The sequence below is a fragment of the Macaca nemestrina genome, chromosome 13 (genome assembly GCF_043159975.1).
Source record: "Macaca nemestrina isolate mMacNem1 chromosome 13, mMacNem.hap1, whole genome shotgun sequence".
NCBI lineage: Eukaryota > Metazoa > Chordata > Mammalia > Primates > Cercopithecidae > Macaca > Macaca nemestrina.
Window position 1 is genome coordinate 54,351,054 of NC_092137.1, and position 19,706 is coordinate 54,370,759.

Below are 19,706 nucleotides of genomic sequence, written 5' to 3' on the forward strand. Positions count from 1 at the left end.
GCAAACTAATCAGAGCAGTCTGAGCTGTGTGAAGTCTGCAAAATTAATCAGGCTCACAGATATATGAGTGTGGGAGTATGGTTAGGTCCCTCACTCTTGCCTGTGGGCAATTTTTTTTTTTTTTTTTTTTGAAACAGGGTCTTGCTTTGTTGCCCAGGCTGGAGCACAGTGTTCTAATCAAGGCTCACTGCAGCCTTGACCTCCCAGGCATCAGCGATCTTCTGACCTCACCCTCCTGAGTACTTGGGACCTCGGTTGTGTGCCACCATCCCTGGCTAATTTTTTATTTTTTTGTTTTTTGTTTTTTGTTTTTTGTTTTTTTTGGTAGAGACAGGGTCCCACTGCGTTGCCAAGGCTGGTCTTGAACTCCTGGGCTCAAGTGAACTTCCTTTCTCAGCTCCCAGTGAGTTAAGATTACAGGTATGAGCCACAATGCCTGGCCTGCCCATACATTTCTGTATGAATTTCCTTTCAGGAGAGTGGGGAAATGATGAAAATTGTGTGTTATATAAGGTTTTGCCTAATGGGTGAGAACCACTGGTGTAGACCATGCTGAAGACAATCGGGAGCCCCTGAAAACGTTCAAGCAAGGGAGTGACATGATCAGACCTGCATTTTGGGAAGATCGCTCTCGTTGTAATGTGGAGAACAGATTGTAACGAGCCAGCCAAGGTAGCATGAAGACCAGCTGGATGGCTGTTGCCATATTCCAGGTGAGAAATGAGTATGGCCTGAAGTAAGGTGTTAGTAACAGAAATAAAGAAAGAACATAATGATATTTTCTCCCTAAATTCTCTAAAGAGTTAGCTTCACTTTCCCAGAAATATATGCTGTCAAGACCAAATGAATGGTAATATTTCAGACATCCTGAAAGATAATGGGGAAATACAGTTATGTGTCGCATAATGACATTTTGATCAATGATAGACCAAATATAATAGTGGCTCCATAAGACTATAATAGTAGTGTTACAGCTCTTTTAGAATTTGTCAAGCAGGCTTTTTGGTTTTTGCCAGAAAGCCCAGAATAAAAGAAAAGACTCTGAGCACTTTGTGAGGCCAAGGTGGGTGGATCACTTGTGGTCAGGAGTTTGAGACCAGCCTGGCCAACATGGTGAAACCCCGTCTCTACTAAAAATACAAAAATTAGCCAGGCGTGGTAGTGGGCACCTGTAATTCCAGCTACTCGGGAGCTGAGGCAGGAGAATTGCTCGAACTCAGGAGGTGGAGGTTGTGGTGAGCCGGGATCATGCCACTGCACTGCAGCCTGAGCAACAGAGTGAGACTCTATCCCCCACCCCACCCCCAAAAAGACTATAATACTGTATTTTTATTCTACCTTTTCTGTGTTTAGATATGTCTAGATACATGAATACTTACCATTGTGTTACAGTTGCCTACAGTATTCAGTACAGTAATATGCTGTACAGGTTTGTAACCTAGGAGCGATAGGCTATCCCCCCTGTCATCCGGATGTGTAGTGGGCTATACCACCTAGATTTGTGTAAGTGCAGTCTAAGATGTTTGCACTACGATGAAATTGCTTAACAATGCATTTCTGAAAACACATTCTCAATATTAAGTGACACATGACAGTATGTTTACAACAGGGATGTTTCCCCTATTTCTCAAATCGTATCAACAGTGTAATGGTTAAAAGACTAGACTCATCTGGGCGCAGTGGCTCACGCCTGTAATCCCAGCACTTTGGGAGGCTGAGGTGGGTGGATCGTGAGGTCAGGCATTCGAGATCAGCCTGGCCAACATAGTGAAACCCCGTCTCTACTAAAAATTCAAAAAATTAGCTGGGCGTGGTGGCAGGAGACTGTAATCCCAGTTACTCAGGAGGCTGAGGCAGGAGAATCGCTTGAACCTGGGAGGTGGAGGTTGCAGTGAGCTGAGTTCATACCACTGTACTCCAGCCCAGGCAACAGTGTGAGACTACGTCTCAAAAAAAAAAAAAAAAAAAAAAAAAAAAAAAAAATCTACACTCTGGTTAAGAGGTTTGAATCCTCACACTCTGACATTTAAGAGCCCTGGCCTTGGGCAAAATCCCTCAACTTCTCTAAGCCCCAGTTTATTTTTCAGTGAAATGGGGATTTCAACTGTTGCTACCATGTTGTAATTTCATGAACATAGGTATTCACTTCACCTACTTTTTAGACCAGCCCTGGCTCTAAGTAGAGACAATTTCAAAAGCAAATTGTTCAGTTATCTTTTGAGTAGTGGTATTAAATTTATATTTAACCATCTACATGATCAGAGTTTGACCCATTTGTGACAAATTTCGGACAATTCTAGGATTAGAATGGCTGCCTATAATTTTAGGTTATAGAAGAGAGTGAAACTTATCTGTTGGCACCAGGCTTTAACCCAATGGTAGATGTTCCCTTCTTATAATTTGTTAACATTTTGGGTGATCATGAAGTACTTTCTAAGGACTTGGGAATGAGGAAATAAGATTGCCTTCTGAGAATAAACTGTAGGATCAGAGCAGAAAAATACTAAATTTTCTGAAGGAGACAGGCTGACTCTTAGGCCAGCTAAAATGTCAGCAATATAATTAAATATATATTAATATAGCTAAAGATATCCGTCAAAAAAGGATTGATTGGCCTAGGTAAACATATAGACAAAACTGGCAGTACCTCTCCAAGTTTAGAGTAGGGGAAAGAAAGTCTTAACCATTAGCATACATATTTCTTTCTTTCTGTTTTTTTGTTTTGATTTGTTCTGAGGCAGGGTCTCGCTCTGTCACCCAGACTGGAGTGCAGTGGCATGATCTTGGCTCACTGTAGCCTCCGTCTACTGGGTTCAAGCGATTCTCCTGCCTCAGCCCCCCAAGTAGCTGGGATTGCAGGAGTGTGCCACCAGACCTGGCTCATTTTTGTATTTTTATTTTTATTTTTATTTTATTTTTTTTTTTTGAGACAGAGTCTAGCTCTGTTGCCCAGGCTGGAGTGCAATGGCCGGATCTCAGCTCACTGCAAGCCCCGCCTCCCGGGTTCACGCCATTCTCCTGCCTCAGCCTCCCGAGTAGCTGGGAGTACAGGCGCCTGCCACCTCGCCCGGCTAATTTTTTTTTTTGTATTTTAGTAGAGACGGGGTTTCACCGTGTTAGCCAGGATGTATATTTTTAGTAGACAGGGTTTCACCATGTTGACCAGGCTGGTCTTGAACTTGACCTCAGGTGATTTACGCCCACCTCGGCCCCCCAAAGTGTTGGGATTACAGGCATGAGCCACGTGCCCAGCCTAAAGTCCCTTTTGCCATGTAAAGTAACACTCACAGGTTCTGTGGGCATCTTTGGGGGACTTCTTCAGTGTGCCACGGGGTCTTCTAGCCCATTTCCATATATCTGATTATCTATCTTTATTGTTACTGCTGAGCAGGATTCAGATTATGACTTGACTTCCCACATAGGCTGTCTACGGAGAGAAAATGCACAGCGCATTCAGACCTTGAAGTTTCTGTCCCCATGACAGAGATTTCTCATGGTAAGTTTGTAAAGTGTCTTCTGATGGTGAATTGGCTTCTCTTTGCCTTGACGTCAAGGAGAAAATGCGCTAATCAGGCAAGTGAGAAAATTCTCGTCCATGTGAGAGTTTAATTTCTCATTGTAAATGAATAAAGTGGCATTTGGATGTCTAGGATCTGTCAGGGCCTACACCCAGGACATTGGCAGGACTGTTTGTGGGCCATATCCTGAAAAGTGGACATCCAACTATGGTGCTCTGGTACCTCCTGCATGGCCCCTGCGGTCTTCCTTGGATGACACCTTGACTGCTTCATGGTCAGGTCTCTCTCCTCTGATTTCTAGATCACTCACTTAAGAGGATGAAGTAATGTTGTCCCTAATTTTTTTTATATATATATATGCGTGTGTGTGTGTGTATATACACACACACATATATATATATATACACACATGCATATATATATATATATAGAGAGAGAGAGAGAGAGAGAGTTTTACATTGAGTTTCTGGCCAAAGGACCTAACTAATATTTTTTAATGTAGAGAAAAACTCCTTTAGAAAATATTTCAATGGACATTAGAGTTTTGTTTTGTTTTGTTTTTTAAGACAGGATCTTGCTCTATCACCCAGGTTGAAGTGCAATGGTGCAATCTTGGCTCACTAGAACCTCTGCCTCCCAGGCTCAAATGATCCTTCGGCCTCAGCCTTCCAAGTACCTGGGATCACAGGTGCCCACCACCATGCCTGTCTAATTTTTTTGTATTTTTGGTAGAGACAGGGTTTCACCATGTTGCCTAGGCTGATCTCAAACTCCGGTTCTCAAGTGATCCACCTGTCTCAGCCTCCCAAATTGCTGTGATTACAGGCATGAGCCACCACGCCAAGCCTGTTTTGCTTTTTTGAGACAGAGCCGTTACCCAGGCTGAGGTGCAGTGGCATAACCACGGCCCACTGCAGCCTCAACTTCCTAGGCTCAAGTGATTCAACCACCTCTGCCTCCTGAGTAGTTAGGACCACAGGTGTGAACCACTATGCCGAGTTAATTTTTAAATTTTTTGTAGGCATGAGATCTCACAATGTTGCCCAGACTAGTCTTGAACTCCTGGCCTCAAGCGATCCTCCCCGCTCAGCCTCCCAAAGTGCTGGGATTACAGGGGTGAGCCATAATGCCCAGCCTAAAACATGCTTTTAATTAACTTAAAAAAGTGAATAAAATGTATAGTAAACTTGAAATCAGAGTGCTTTTGAAAGAAATGAAATGTAAGACTTTTAACCTAGGTGGTTATCAATGGTCATATCAGAAGATTGAAAATATCAACATTATAAATGTCAAACTATAAGAAACTTGAAAATTCTTTTAGGAATGTGAAGGTGACTTAGAGCTAGCAGGTGCTTTTCACTGTGTGCATCAAGCAGATTGGAATAAATATTTCCCCAGGGTGTAACAATCTCCTAAGCTTTCTCTCCTACACAGTGAAATTACTACAATCTAATATTCAGTGTTACCAACACCTTCCCTTACATAATAAGGAAATTAAAGCATAAAGTAGGAAAAACAAGCTGGATATATTGAGACAACTCTGGATCAACACTTCCTGGAAGGTGGGAGGACGGATTTATTCCAACCTCTGAGCCTCCTGATTCAAACATTTGTTTGGTTGTCCTTGGCCTAGGATGCCTTTATTTTTGGCCTGGTGAACACCTCCTCATTCTCCAAGATTCACATTAAGTATCAGCTTCTTTGTGAAGGCTTCTTGCACCCTAAGGGTAAGTTGACCCTTTTCCCATCTTCTTTGTTAACACTGCGTACTCTGTATTTTTTGCAAATATATCTTACTTTCCACTATATGTGAGCTTCTTGAGGGCAGGGATTTAAATATATATATGTATTTTATTTACTTAACATAGTACTTACTAAATGCCCGGTGCTATTCCAAGCACTACTTAAATATTCGGTCATTTAATCCTTGTAATAGTCCCATGAGGTTTATTATTATCTCCATTTTGTAGATGAGGAACCTGAAGTGTAGAGTGTTCAGTAACTTTATTCCTCCTTGTTTCACCAGAACCTAAAGGTGATTCTTTGCATACAGTAGGCATTCGTTCATTCAATAAATATTTATTGAATACTATATATATATATGTATATATACTCTTCTAAGTGCTAAGATACAGCAATGAAAAAAGATGAAAAAAAACCACCACCCTTTTGGAGCTCACATTTTGGTTGTCAGAATAAGAAAAAAAAAAGATAAATAAAATAAACATTTGTTCCATAGGTGGCAATAAATTCTGCAGAAAAAAAAAAGCCAGTAAGTGGGAAAAGGAGCACTTGGAATTGCAATTTTGGATGGGTTAACAGGGAAGGGCTTACTGAGAAGGAGATATTTGAGGGAAGGAGGTGAGTGAGTGAGTGAGTCATATCTGGGGGAAGAACATCCCAGGAACAGCTAGTACAAAGGTCCTGAGGCGCCTGGAATGTTCCAGGAACAGCAAAGGGTGGGGAGCGTGCTCCTAGAATAGAACAGAGAAGCGGGAAAGAAGTAGAGGATGAGGTTGGGAGGGAATGGGCAGTGAGCAGAGCATGTAGGGCATTAAAATAAATTTTCAAGTTGAACTTTTACTAAAAATACCTTTGGAGGTTTTTTTTTTTTTTTCTTCCAGCCTACATCATGCTTTTCTTTTTTTCTTTTTCTTTTCTTTTTTTTTTTTTTTTTTTTTTGGGGACACGGTCTCACTCTGTGACCCAGGCTGGAGGGCAGTGGTATGATCTTGGCTCACTGCAACCTCCACCTCTTAGGCTCAAGCGATCCTCCTGCCTCAGGCTCCCTAGTAGCTGGGACTACAGGTGTGCACTATCATGCCTGGCTAATTTTTGTATTTTTTGTAGAGATGGGGTTTCATGATGTTGCCCAAGTTGGTCTCGAACTCCTGGACTCAAGCGATCCAACCACCTCAGCCTCCCAAAGTTCTGGGATTACAGGCCTGAGCCACCACATCCAGCCCTTTGGAGGGCTTGGAGGGTTTTTGAGCAGAAAAGTGATCTTCTTGAATTTATGTTTTTATCAGTATCACTCAGGCTTCTGTGTTTTAGACTTATTTTCTGTTTTTTTTTTTTTTTTTTTTTTGTGTGTGTGTGTGTGTGTGTGTGTGTGTTTTGAGACAGGGCCTTGCTTTGTTGCCCAGGCTGGAGTGCAGTGGTGCAATCATAGCTCACTGCAGCCTCAAACTTCTGGGCTTAAGAGATCTTTGTGCCTTGGCCTCTCAAAGTGCTGAGATTAGAGTCATGAGTCACTGCGCCTGGTCCAGGCTTCTGTGTCAAGAAGAATCTCAGCATGTCAAAGATGGAAGCTGGCAGACTAGTTTGGAGGTTCCCACAGTAATTTAGGTAAAAGACAGCAGTGGTAGTAGTGGAAGTGGTGAGAATTGGTCAGATTCTGGACATATGCTGAAGGTTAATCAGACAGATCTGCTGATAGGTCAGATGTGAGGTGCGGGAGGAAAAGAAGCGTCCAGTATGACTTCAAGGCTTTGAACTCTGCAACTGGAGAAGAGAAGAAAAGGAACAGGTTTGGTGATAGCACAGCGGTAAGCAGAAATCGGGTGTTGAGTTTAGGACTTGTTAAACTTGAGATGTCTATTATTCAAATGATAATATTAAGGAGGCAGCTGGATGTGTGAATCTGGGGTATAGGGGAGATATGCAGACTGGACACTGTTAGCACATCCTAGATGATAGTTCAAGTCATGAGATTAGAGGAGATTGCCGAATGAGTCAGTCAAGATGGAAAACAGAAGAGGTGCAAGGGCTGAATCTTGGGATGCTCCAAGTTTTGGAGGTCAGAGAGATGAATAGGACCCAACAGAGAAAACTGACAATGAGCAGCCAGAGCAATAGGGGAAAGGTTGGATAAGTGCCCTTCTAAAAGCTGTATGGAAAGTAGTTCAGAAGGAAAGAGTAATCACATTCTACTCAGCGATCAAGTAACATGAAAATTGAGGCTTGGCTGTTGGATGTAGCAACAGGGAAGTGGAGGAGACCTTGACAAGAGCAATTTAATTGAAGTGGATTGGATACATAACTGACTATATTAGGTTTAAGAGAGATATTGGACATGGGGAATATAGACAACCCCCAAGAAAGAAAGAAATGGAGGTAGTAGCTGAAGGAGGAAGTGAGGTCAACAGAGGATTTTTCAAAAATGGGAGAAATAATGTTCATAGATTGGTGGAAAAGATCCAGGGGAAAGGGATGAGCTGATGCAGGTGATTGAGAGGAGAATTGCTGGAGTGATGTCCTTGAGTAGGTGGTGTCAGGTTCACAAGGAGAGCAGTGACCTTTTCTTTTCTTTTCCTTTCTTTACTTTTCTCTCTCTTTCTTTCTTCTTCTTCTTCTTTTTTTTTTTTGTATTTTTTTGTAGAGATGGGGTTTCACCATGTTGCCCAGGCTGGTGTTGAACTCCTAGCATCATGCAATCTGCCTGCCTCTGCCTCCTGAAGTGCTGGGATTACAGGCATGAGCCATCAAGCCCAGCCAGCGGTGGCCTTTCCTAGGGGCACGGAGTGTTCCTCTACAGTCACAGGAAGGAAGCCCAGAATATGGGCATGATGCAGCGGTGGGTGTTTGTGGGAGCTCTCTTCTGATTCATTCTATTTTCTCAGAGAAATAGGAAGCAAGGGCATCAGAACGATGAGGGGAGGTGAGTAAGTAGTTGAGGTTTGAGGACAGAGAAGGTGTGAAATAGTCACCCAGGAGAGTGGGAGAATAAAAGGGCCAGGGAAATTCAGCGTGATTGTTAGCCGCATTAAGGGCCTACTCAAAACTTATGATTATGAATTTAAAGTGAGATCTCTTAGTATGGTTTGATTCTTCACTAGTTGCATTTGGCTGCACAGGTGTACGACTGGACTACGCGGAATGTCTAACAAAGGTCATTGTTTAGTTAAGTGAGTATCTCAGTGTCAGAGGGGGCAAGGGAGCTAAGGGTACATCCAACATAATATAAGTGAATTTAAGCTGGATGAGGTATCAAATGAGCGCATACATGAAAGAATAAATTGTTTCCCTACTTAGAATGCATTTTTTTTTTCATTTTATTTTTTTTTTATTTTATTTTTTTTTGAGACGGAGTCTCGCTCTGTCGCCCAGGCTGGAGTGCAGTGGCCGGATCTCAGCTCACTGCAAGCTCTGCCTCCTGGATTTACGCCATTCTCCTGCCTCAGCCTCCCGAGTAGCTGGGACTACAGGCGCTCGCCATCTCGCCCGGCTAGTTTTTTGTATTTTTTAGTAGAGACGGGGTTTCACCGTGTTAGCCAGGATGGTCTCGATCTCCTGACCTTGTGATCCGCCCGTCTCGGCCTCCCAAAGTGCTGGGATTACAGGCTTGAGCCACCGCGCCCGGCCTTTTTTTCATTTTAGAGTGGGGTCTTGCTCTGTCGCCCATGTTGGAGTACACCAGCATGATTACAGCTCACTGCGGCCTCAACCTCTTGGGTTCAAACAGTCCTCCCACCCGAACCTCCCAAGTTACTGGGACCACAGGCATGAGACACCTCACCCAGCTCTGGAATTCATTTTTTGTCTCCTGTCCATTGCTTCAAACTCACTTTATTCTTAGTGGTCCATATAAGAACTGTACTCCCCAGAAAACAAGCTTAATGTTAAGCTAGTAAACATTGCTCTTGGATCAGAATAATTTAAGAAGAGCAAATTTTATATCGTAGGTCATGGTGTACAGGGGTTATTCTGTTTAAATTTTTCCTTAGATTGTTTAGAATTCTTCTTCCATTCAAATTTTAGCTCATTCTGGGAGCAAAACACACTGACCCAGGATAGATGCTGGAGAGTGACTCACAGAAGTTTCCACAAACATACAGCTTTTTTTTTCTTTTCCTTTTTGGCCAGGAGTCACTATTTTTATTAGTGTCTGGTAAATGATACTTGAGTAGATCCTAATTAGGGGTGTGTGTCAAAGGGCATGATGGTGAGGGGACCCTTATTACCTTTGGGTTCCTGTTTGGCTTCAAATTTGTATTCAGCAGGCGGAAAGAGAGGCAAATGCTACCATCTGTCCTTGGCCAGGGAAAACATATTTACAATGCAGACTCTCCTTTCACTAATCCAAGCTGGAGATCAGACAGAACCAAGAAGCAACGTGGAAGACCAACCAATCTTTCTTAGGAACCTAACCACATCAGCACACCCACCATTTCCACCTCCCTATAATTTAAATATAGCACAAAATAAATGCTCTGTCTACCTTGCTCTACATAGCCATCAGTCCATGCATAGCGCAGCCACTCCCTGACCAAAGCCATGTTACTATATGTGGCCAGGGACCTTGGTGAATATGGGGTGTGTGTGGTGAGTGTGTGTATGTGTGTGTGTCTGCTATTTTAAAACTAGTGGCCTAAAAATAGTTGTGTACACATAGAAAATGCATGCTGGTTGAGTGGTTGAGTTCAGGATTGCCAAACCCCAGAACTCAGCCTGGGAGGATGGCAAGTATAATACATCTTATTCTATTACCTGAATATCTTAACCAACGGACAATCAAAAGGACTCCAATATACAGGCACTCCTACTCAGACCAGTGGTTCTCAACAGGGGCAGGACCACTTTTTGGATGTGGTTTGGGAATTATGGGTGCATTTTTGGTTATCACAGTGATTGAGGGTGTGCTCAGTGGTATTTGGTGGCTGGGGCCAAGACTGACAGATGTGTGGAACAGTTCCATAGAACAAAGAAACTGTTCTGCCTGACTTTCAAATGCCCTGCAGGGCATTGATATGGATGAAAAATCTATTTATAATTATTTCAACATAGACCCTAACTCCAATTTTCTTTCTTCTTTATTTTATACTTATGGCATTATGCAAATTAAAACTTTTTTTCCTTTGCGAAATTAGATTATATGATATATGAATTTCATTTAAAATCATGAAAGCAATGTTTTATTATACAAAGGGGATAATGGGTGTGATATGATGGAAAACTACCATGCTAGATACTTACGTGTATCCAGACATCCTTCCTTGGCAAATTTACAGGTTGTCTATAACTGCATCTAACCTTATTCATAAAAGGTAGCAATGCATCAAACCCTGCAGTCCACATTTAAATCCTAAGGTGTGAAGAGTCTCGGCTGGGGGCTAGCTGTGATTCCTCCTCCTTATCCCAATTAGGAGGGAACTAAAAACAGGAACTACCCACATTTTTTAGGGAAAAGGAAATCACAGTAAAAATGTGTGTGAGGATGGGAAATAAGAAGCTCCAGTTGGTAACAGGAGCAAGGGAAAGGAGAGTTTGGGGCTGGCCATCAAATTAAGTAGAAAGCCCCATCAAGGACAGAGACGAGATTTCTCTTCTAGACCTCCACCTCCAAATACTCCTCTGCCACAGATGTACACACACAGCCCATTGTTGTCTCTAGAAATGTCAACTGCAAGTCACAGTTACTCCATAGACACCACAAACAGACTCCCTTTGTTCTCAGGATATGTGTTTACACCAGAATATGTCATCCACTCAGCTCCAGACATTCCACTGAATAAAGGTGCCAAGGGAAAGTTTTGGAAAGGTTTTCAGAAGAAGATCTAGGGCTGAGTGCAGTGACTCATGCCTGTAATCCCAGCACTTTGGGAGACCGAGGCAGGTGGATCACTTCAAGACCAGCCTGGGCAATATGGCAAACCCCTGTCTCTACCGAAAAAAAAAAAAAAAAAAAAAATTAGTCAGGTGTGGTGGCACAGCGCCAGGCTGAGGTGGGAGGATCACCTGAGCCCAGGAGGTGAAGGTTGCAGTGAGCTGAGATTACACCACTGCGCTCCAGTCTGGGCAACAGAGTAAGACTCTGTGCCCCTAACCCCTCCCCACCGCCAAAGAAAGAAAGAAGATCCTGGGAGGCAAATGGTTTATTAATCAAGACCCTACAATTACAAGGATATGAGGCCTTTTCCCATAATTAGGGTGAAGCAGCTGCAAATAATCACGGCAGGAGGGAGTAATGCATGACACCACCTTTTTTTTTTTTTCTGCAATGACCTCCTGTCACATCTGCTGCCATGTTTTATGCCAGAAACTGCAGTGGAAAGTGGTTGAAGGTTTGTTGTTGTTGTGAAACCATCCCTATAAACTTTACAAAATTAATCAGGAAAGAAGGGAGGGACAGTAATGAAAATAAACCTAGCTTGCAGCATAGTCGGCATTAATCATGAGGTCAGCTCCCTCTTTGACCTGCTTCCTCATAGTTGTTCAGTGCCTGTTGTATTAGAATTTCATAGATCCTGTTACAAGATTATAGTTCCCCTTACGTGCTTCATCGGTAACAACTTGAACATTATAAAACTTTGTTTTCCATTTGAGATATTCCTTCAGGTCCTGCATACCGATGAAACTGCTGACATCAGCTGGTCTGAAGGACCCCAAAAGAAGCTGACTCACCAAAGAATGCAGTTTCCACATCCTAATGATTTCATCCCCTTTATTCCAACTGATCAATGACCCCAATTTTCCAGATCCTCACCCTCTATGATCCCCTTAAAAACTCCAGCTTATAGTTCCTTGGGGAGATGGATTTGAGGGTCACCTCTCATCTTCTTACTCAGCACCCTGCAGCCATTAAATTCTTTCTCTGCTGCAAGCACTCCTGTCTCAGTGTATTGGTCTGTTACTATGCAGTGGGAATATGAAACTGTTGGTCTTGTCACAGTTTGTGTTTTGTTTTTAAGAGAGAAGCAGGCTAATTAAAAGAGAGGTTTTAGGGAACAACCAAAGAGACGGTTTGATATTGAAAACTCATAAAATTGTGGAACACTGGCCAGGCACGGTGGCTCACGCCTGTAGTCCCAGCACTTTGGGAGGCTGAGGCAGGCGAATCACGAGGTCAGGAGGTTGAGACCATCCTGGCTAACATGGTGAAACCCCGTCTCTACTAAAAATACAAAATATCAGCCAGGTGTGGTGGCAGTCACCTGCAGTCCCAGCTACTCAGGAGGCTGAGGCAGGAGAATGGCGTGAACCCGGGAGGCAGAGGTTGTGGTTAGCTGAGATTGCACCACTGCACTCCAGCCTGGGTGACAGAGCGAGACTCTGTCTCAAAAAAAAAAAAAAAGGTGTAGAACACTTTCTGCTGCTCAGTATGATGTGAAATCTCAAGTAAAAGGATTGGCTAGGCTGGGAGTAGTGGCTCATGCCTGTAATCCCAGCACTTTGGGAGGCCAAGGTGGGTGGATTGCTTCAGCTCAGGAGTTCTAGATCAGCCTGGGCAACATGGCAAAACCCCATCTCTAAAAAAATACAAAAATTAGCCTGGCGTGATGGAACACACTTGTAATCCCAGCTACTCAGGAGGCTGAGGCAGAAGAATTACTTGAACCTGGGAAGCAGAGGTTGCAGTGAACTGAGATTGTGCCATTGCACTCCAGCCTGGTGACAGAGCAAGACTGTCTCAAAAAAAAAAAAAAAAAAAAAAAGGAAATGAAAGAAAAGAAAAGTAATGAAAGCAAAAAAGAAGAAATAAAAAAAAGTTGCTTGAGAAATACATGTTGTTTGTCTCCAGGCTGGATCTGTATCTCCCATGGATCAACGTAAGACCTCTTTCAGTGGAGGTATGGTCTGGTCAAAATATTTGTTGAATTAGGTTGAGGCATGGGGATGAGGCCACAGTGGAGGAAAGTGATATGGCCAAGAGCAGGGCCAGCTTCAGAGGTGTATGACCAGTCCAATCACACAGGGCCCTGGGCTTAGAAGGGCTTGCACCCATTGGTTCAATGCCTCGCTATTGCCATCTTGAAATTATTAATAACTTTTGAATAAGGGGGCCACATACTTTCATTTTGCACTGGACCCTTCAAATTATATAGCCAATCCAAGTCAAAAGGGTGAACATCTGAGTCTGAGAGAGCTGAGTTCAAATCCGAGTTCTACCATTACCTAGCTGTATAATCTTGGGCAACTTATTTAACCTCTTTTCATCAGTAAAATAGGAACCCTGGTAGTATCTACCTCATAGGACTGTTGTGAAGACTAACATAAACTATATTGCAGTTTTCATTAGATGTTATTGGTGTTATCATCAGTGACAAAGATTTAGATGACATTGCAAAGGCACAAAGGAACTAAGGCACCAAGCAAGGCTGGATAACTGTTTTCTAAACCCATTTTTGGGATACATTTCTGATCTGGATGTATATATTGACGTCACCATCTTGTGGCAAGACAGGCCAAGATAATTTTCCTAATTGCAGGCTTCACTGACACATTTTGTGCCAGAACCGCAGGAGAGTAGGTGTTATTTCAAATCTGTGAATCATCACCACACACTCATGCACAGCATATTTCTTATAAATTTAAAAGAGTTGAACTCTAACCAAGATAATGGAGACATTATTTTAGAATGTAGAAATATGCCCATATAAAGGCAACTTGCTATTGAAAATACTTATTTCTGCTGCGTGGGCCTGTCGAGTCATTTTATTTGCCATACAGTTATTGAATGCAATATTCCCCACCAAAGAAGGTGCAAATCAGAAAATATCATCAGACCCATTTTACTAGGACTACATACTAATTACCACCTTGCCATGAATACATTGATTGTATTGTATTAGAATATGGTTTGGGCTAAGTTAGGAATGAAATGTGGAGGTGAGGCCAAATGGAAGCATATTCTTCCTTTTTGACTGAATACCCCCTATTAGTTCCTTGCTTATTACTATAATTAAAAGTAGTCTTTGTCAGTACTAGTTCTTTTAAAATTATTTCTGAAGTTGAGAACAATTTTTTAAAGTGTGAAATGGATTTTTAAAAAAGGTTTTAATACATTAAATATATCATGAACTTTCTACTTAGACAAAAGACCCCAGCTACCATACCATGATAAGAAATTCTCTCCCGAAGAGTTGAGTCATGGTTCTGGAAGAAAACTCATCAATGGCTAGGGAGATAGAATTGACGCTGTGATCTGGGAAGTGAGTTCCTTCCCCTAACCAAGTCTGGCTCCATGGTTGCATGTGAAGGTCAAGTTGGTCTTCCAAGTCTCACTAAGCATTCTAACCTTGGGCTTCACTCTATTATTAAAGTCATTAGAATCTGATAAATGTAGTATTATTCATTTAGAGATGATTTTTCCTAATTTAATATTTTGCTTACAGAAGTTTTTGTAGGCCAGGCGCAATAGCTCATGTCTGTAATCCCAGCACTTTGGGAGGCTGATGCAGGAGGATCCCTTGAGGCCAGGAAGTCGAGAGAGTCTGGGCAACATAGGAAGATCTTGTCTTTACTAAAAACAAACAAAAAAAGAGAAGTTAGCTGAGTGTGGCGGCACATGCCTATGGCCCCAGTTACTCAAGAAGCTGAGGTGGAAGAATTGCTTGAACCTGGGAGGCCAAGGCCACAGTGAGTGTGATTGTGCCATTGCATTCCGGCCTGAGTGATGGAGTGACTTTTGTCTCAAGAAAAAGAAAAAAATTAACCATGTGTTAACAGCTACATAGCAAATTTACCATTACAGCCACTTTTAAAAAATTAAATCAAGTAATTAGTTAATTTTTTTAGAGACAAGAGTCTTGCTCTGTCACCCTGCTGGAGCGCAGTATCACACATAGCTCACTCTAGCCTTGAACTACTGGGCTCAAGGGATCCTCCCACCTCAGCCTCCAGAGTAGCTGGGATTACAGGCACATGCCGCCATGCCCTGCAACCATTTTTTTTTTTCTCCTGAGACGGAGTCTTGCTCTGTTGCCCAGGCTGGAGTGCAGTGGCGCGATCTTGGCTCACTGCAAGCTCCGCCTCCCTGGTACACGCCATTCTCCTGCCTCAGCCTCCCGAGTAACTGGGACTACAGGCGCCTGCCACCACACCTGGCTAATTTTTTTGTGTTTTTAGTAGAGACGGGGTTTCACCATGTTAACCAGGATGGTCTGGATCTCCTGACCTCGTGATCCGCCCGTCTCGGCCTCCCAAAGTGCTGGGATTACAGGTGTGAGCCACCGCGCCCGGTCCCTACAACCATTTTTTAAGTGTATAGTTCAGTAGCGTTAAATGCATTCACATATGTGGCATTTTAAAAGAGGTCTTCAGTGCCTAAATATGCAGAATTGTTTCCAAATCTTTTAGATAATTTAGACACTGACAAAAGGAAGTGACAGACGTGGCTCTGAAATTCCCAGGGAGTGCATTTTTAGGGTTTATGAGAGAGCACCTCATACCAGGCAAGGGTAGGTACACCTCAGGGCTCAGCAGGAAGCAACAGCAGGGACAAGGACAGAGATTTTCTGAGAATTCGCCATGTGTCAGTCTCTGTTCTGGGATAAGTAAGAAATAATGAACTGGGGCCAGGTGCAGTGGCTCACACCTGTAATTCCAGCACTTTGGGAGGCTGAGGTGGGCAGATCACTTGAGGCCAGGAGTTCGAGACCAGCCTGGGAAACATGGTAAAACCCTGTTTCTTCTAAAAATACAAAAATTAGCCAGGCGTGGTGGTGCATGCCTGTAATTCCAGCTACTTGGGAGGGTGAGGCAGGAGAATCGCTTGAACCCAGGAGGCAGAGACTCCAGTGAGCCAAGATCGTGTCACTGTACTCCAGGCTGGGTGACACAGTGACACCCCCATCTCAAAAAAAAAAAAAAAAAAAAAAAAGAGTAATGAACTGACTAGTGCTGCCCCTGATCTTTTGTGAATCCTTCAACCATATTATAAGACTGCCTCACTTCCTCAGACACTTGCCCCTATCAATTGTGTCTTTTTCTTCCCTGTGATTTTATCCTTTCTCTCTCTATTGGCTTTCTATCCACATGTAAATAGCTGTTTCCCATTTTAATGAAACAAAATAAACCAAACCAAACAAACAAAACCTTCCCTTGTCAAAATCCTCCCTTTTAACTTTATATTCTTTTTGTGTTTGCTCACTCTTTAATGTAGGGTTTCTTTTTTCCTTTGAAAGCTGTGCAAGCATGGGCATGGTTGCAAGTCTCAAATCATTTCCCAAGGCCTTTGACAAAAAACAGCAGTCCTTGCCCCTCTGCTGCTTCTTACTCCCCCCAAACTACTATGAATACTTTCTATTCTTTCAACCAGTAATTTTTTAAAAAGAGTATCTCCTCATCTCAGAATAACAAGCTTGCTCACATTTTTCCAGCTTTGGCCATTGGGAGCCCTTTCAGATTGGCTCCACATCCCTCTTGTTTTCTGAGCACTTCCTTTCTTCCTGGCACTATGCTTACTTTTTGCCAAGCTTGTCTTGTATTTTCCCTTGTTCAGCCCTGGAATCATCTATTTTCCAAGGAGCCCTGGTTTCTTTCATTGGAGAGTGGTTTTTAGAAACCCAAATCTGGGCACAAGTGTGCTCATTGCTACTGGACGGACACTGCTTCTAGGCCTTCTCAGTGGACAGAGTTAGGAAATAAATGAATGTATTTCTATGTACAGTAAGTCCTTACTTACCATCAGTAGGTTCTTAGAAACTGCAACTTTAAGCAAAATGACATATAAATAATCCAATTTTTTTCTTTTTTTCATTAGGACCTCATGATGCAACAGTAGAAACCATTTTTTTTCCATCAACGGTCTAAAAAATGATGTTTAATGAAACATTATTTGAGGACCTGCTGTATATTGTTTCCTTTAAAGTTGCAAAGTCTTCCACGTGCTGTGGTCAGGTGCTGTGGCTCTTGCCTGTAATCTCAGCTACTTGGGAGGCTGAGGTGGGCGGATCATGTGAGGCCAGGAGTTTGAGATCAATCTGAGCACACATAGGGAGACTCCCATCTCTAGAAGTCATTAAAAAATTAGCAGATGTGGTGGCACGTGCCTGTAGTCCCAGTTACTTGGGAGGCTGAGGTGGGATGATCTCTTGAGCCCAGGAGTTCGAGACTACAGTTAGCATGATCTCTGGTGCATTCCAGCTTGGGTGACAGAGTGAAACCCCATTCCTGAAAACAAAACAAAAAGAAACTAACTGAAGAAAAAAAATTTTGAACTCGCATATGTTAAAGTTCATTCTTTCTACTGTGGTTATATGCGTTTCAAAAAATGCATAGTCATGTATACACCACTCCAGTGCTGTGTAAAACAGTTGCATCCCCGTAAAAGTTGTCTTTATAGTCTCTAGTTCAATTTCTGATTGCACTTATCAAATTCCTTTGTCTTTTAACATTTTTATTTATTTATTTATTTTTGAGGCAGTGTCTTTTTCTGTCATCCATGCTGGAGTGCAGTAGCGCCATCACGGCTCACTGCAGCCTTGAACTCCTGGGCTCAAGCAATCCTCCTGCCTCAGCCTTCTGAGTAGCTGAGACTACAGGCGTGCACCCAACTAATTAAATTTTTTTCTTTTTTTGTTGATATGAGGTCTTGCTATTTTACCTAGGCTGTTCCAGAACTCCTAATGTCAAGCTATCCTCCTGCCTCGGCCTCCCATGCTGTTGGGATTACAGGTGTGAACCACCGTTCTTGGTCACAAATTCCTTTAAAGAGTTGTGCAATGGCTCTCACAGCCATTTCAGTACATTACACTCCATAGAGATAGCACTGGGCAAGTGAGAACCAGACAGGCACCAGGCGACTCTGTGCCTCGCTGAGGAAAAATAACTAAAAATGGGCAAAGGAGATCCTAAGAAAGCGAGGGGCAAAATGTCATCATATGCATTTTTTGTGCAAACTTGTTGGGAGGAGCATAAGAAGCCGCAGGCAGATGCTTCAGTCAACTTCTCAGAGTTTTTAAGAAGTGCTCAGAGAGGCCGGGCGCGGTGGCTCAAGCCTGTAATCCCAGCACTTTGGGAGGCCGAGGCGGGCGGATCACAAGGTCAGGAGATCGAGACCACAGTGAAACCCCGTCTCTACTAAAAATACAAAAAGTTAGCCGGGCGCGGTGGCGGGCGCCTGTAGTCCTAGCTACTCCGGAGGCTGAGGCAGGAGAATGGCGTGAACCCAGGAGGCGGAGCTTGCAGTGAGCCGAGATCGCGCCACTGCACTCCAGCCTGGGCAACAGCGTGAGACTCCGTCTCAAAAAAAAAAAAAAAAAAAAAAAAAAAAAAAAAAAAAAAAAAAGAAGTGCTCAGAGAGGTGGAAGACCATGTCTGCTAAAGAGAAAAAAAAATTGAAGACATGGCACAGGCAGACAAGACCCCCTATGAAAGAGAAATGAAAACCTGTATCCCTCCTAAAGGGACGACAAAAAAGAAGTTCAAGGATCCCAATGCACCCAAGAGGCCTCCTTTGGACTTTTTTCTGTTCTGTTCGGAGTATCGCCCAAAATCAAAGGAGAACATCTTGGCCTGTCCATTGGTGATGTTGTGAAGAAACTGGAAGAGACGTGGAATGACACTGCTGCAGGTGACAAGCAGCCTTATGAAAAGAAGACTGTGAAGTTGAAGGAAAAATACGGAAAGGATATTGCTGCATATCGGCTAAAGGAAAGCCTGAGGCATCAAAAAAGGGAGTCATCGAGGCTGAAAAAAGCAAGAAAAAGAAGGAAGAGGGCCGGGTGCAGTGGCTCACGCCTGTAATCCCGGCACTTTGGGAGTCCGAGGCAGGAAAATCAGGCCTCCCAAATGAGGTCAGGAGTTTGAGACCAGCCTGGCCAACATGGCAAAACCCCGTCTCTACTAAAAAAATACAAAAATCAGCTGGGCGTGGTCGTGCATTCCTATAATCCCAGCTACTCAGGAAAATGAGGCAGGAGAATCACTTGAACCCAGGGAGCAGAGGTTGCAGTGAGCCAAGACTGCACCATTGCACTCTAGCCTGGGTGACAAAGAAAGACTCTGTCTCAAAAAATAAATAAACAAATAAATAAAAATAAAGAGGGAAGAGGAGGAAGATGAAGAGGATGAGAAGGACGAGGAAGAAGATGAAGAAGATGACGATGCCGAATAAGTTGGTTTTAGTGCAGTTTTTTTTCTTGTCTATAAAGTATTTAACCCCCTTGTACCCAATTCATTCCTTTCAAAGAAAAAAAATTGAAATGTAAGGCTGTGTAAGATTTATTTTTAAACTGTACAGTGTCTTTTTTTGTGTCGTAAACACACCACTGAACATGTCTTTAGGTAACCCTGTCCTGTGGTATTTTCAGTAGCCACGACTGAAAATGTGGCTGAAACTGTACCTTGCCTGGTACAGTATGGGGACTGTAAATTGGCATGGAAATTTAAAGCAGGTTCTCCTAGGTGCACAGCACAAATTAGTTATATATGGGGTTGGTAGTTTTTCATCTTCAGTTGTCTCTG

The 19,706-nt window shown here is 42.9% G+C and overlaps 1 non-coding gene and 1 pseudogene across 1 annotated transcript; both read left to right on the forward strand.

The window, feature by feature from the left end:
• Positions 1-963: 963 nt before the first annotated feature.
• On the forward strand, positions 964-1,025 carry LOC112423793 (U7 small nuclear RNA). The gene has a single exon (XR_003014344.1). It is a non-coding gene; the product is annotated as a U7 small nuclear RNA (small nuclear RNA).
• Positions 1,026-18,121: 17,096 nt separating this feature from the next.
• On the forward strand, positions 18,122-19,356 carry LOC105465034 (high mobility group protein B1-like; annotated as a pseudogene).
• Positions 19,357-19,706: the final 350 nt, after the last annotated feature.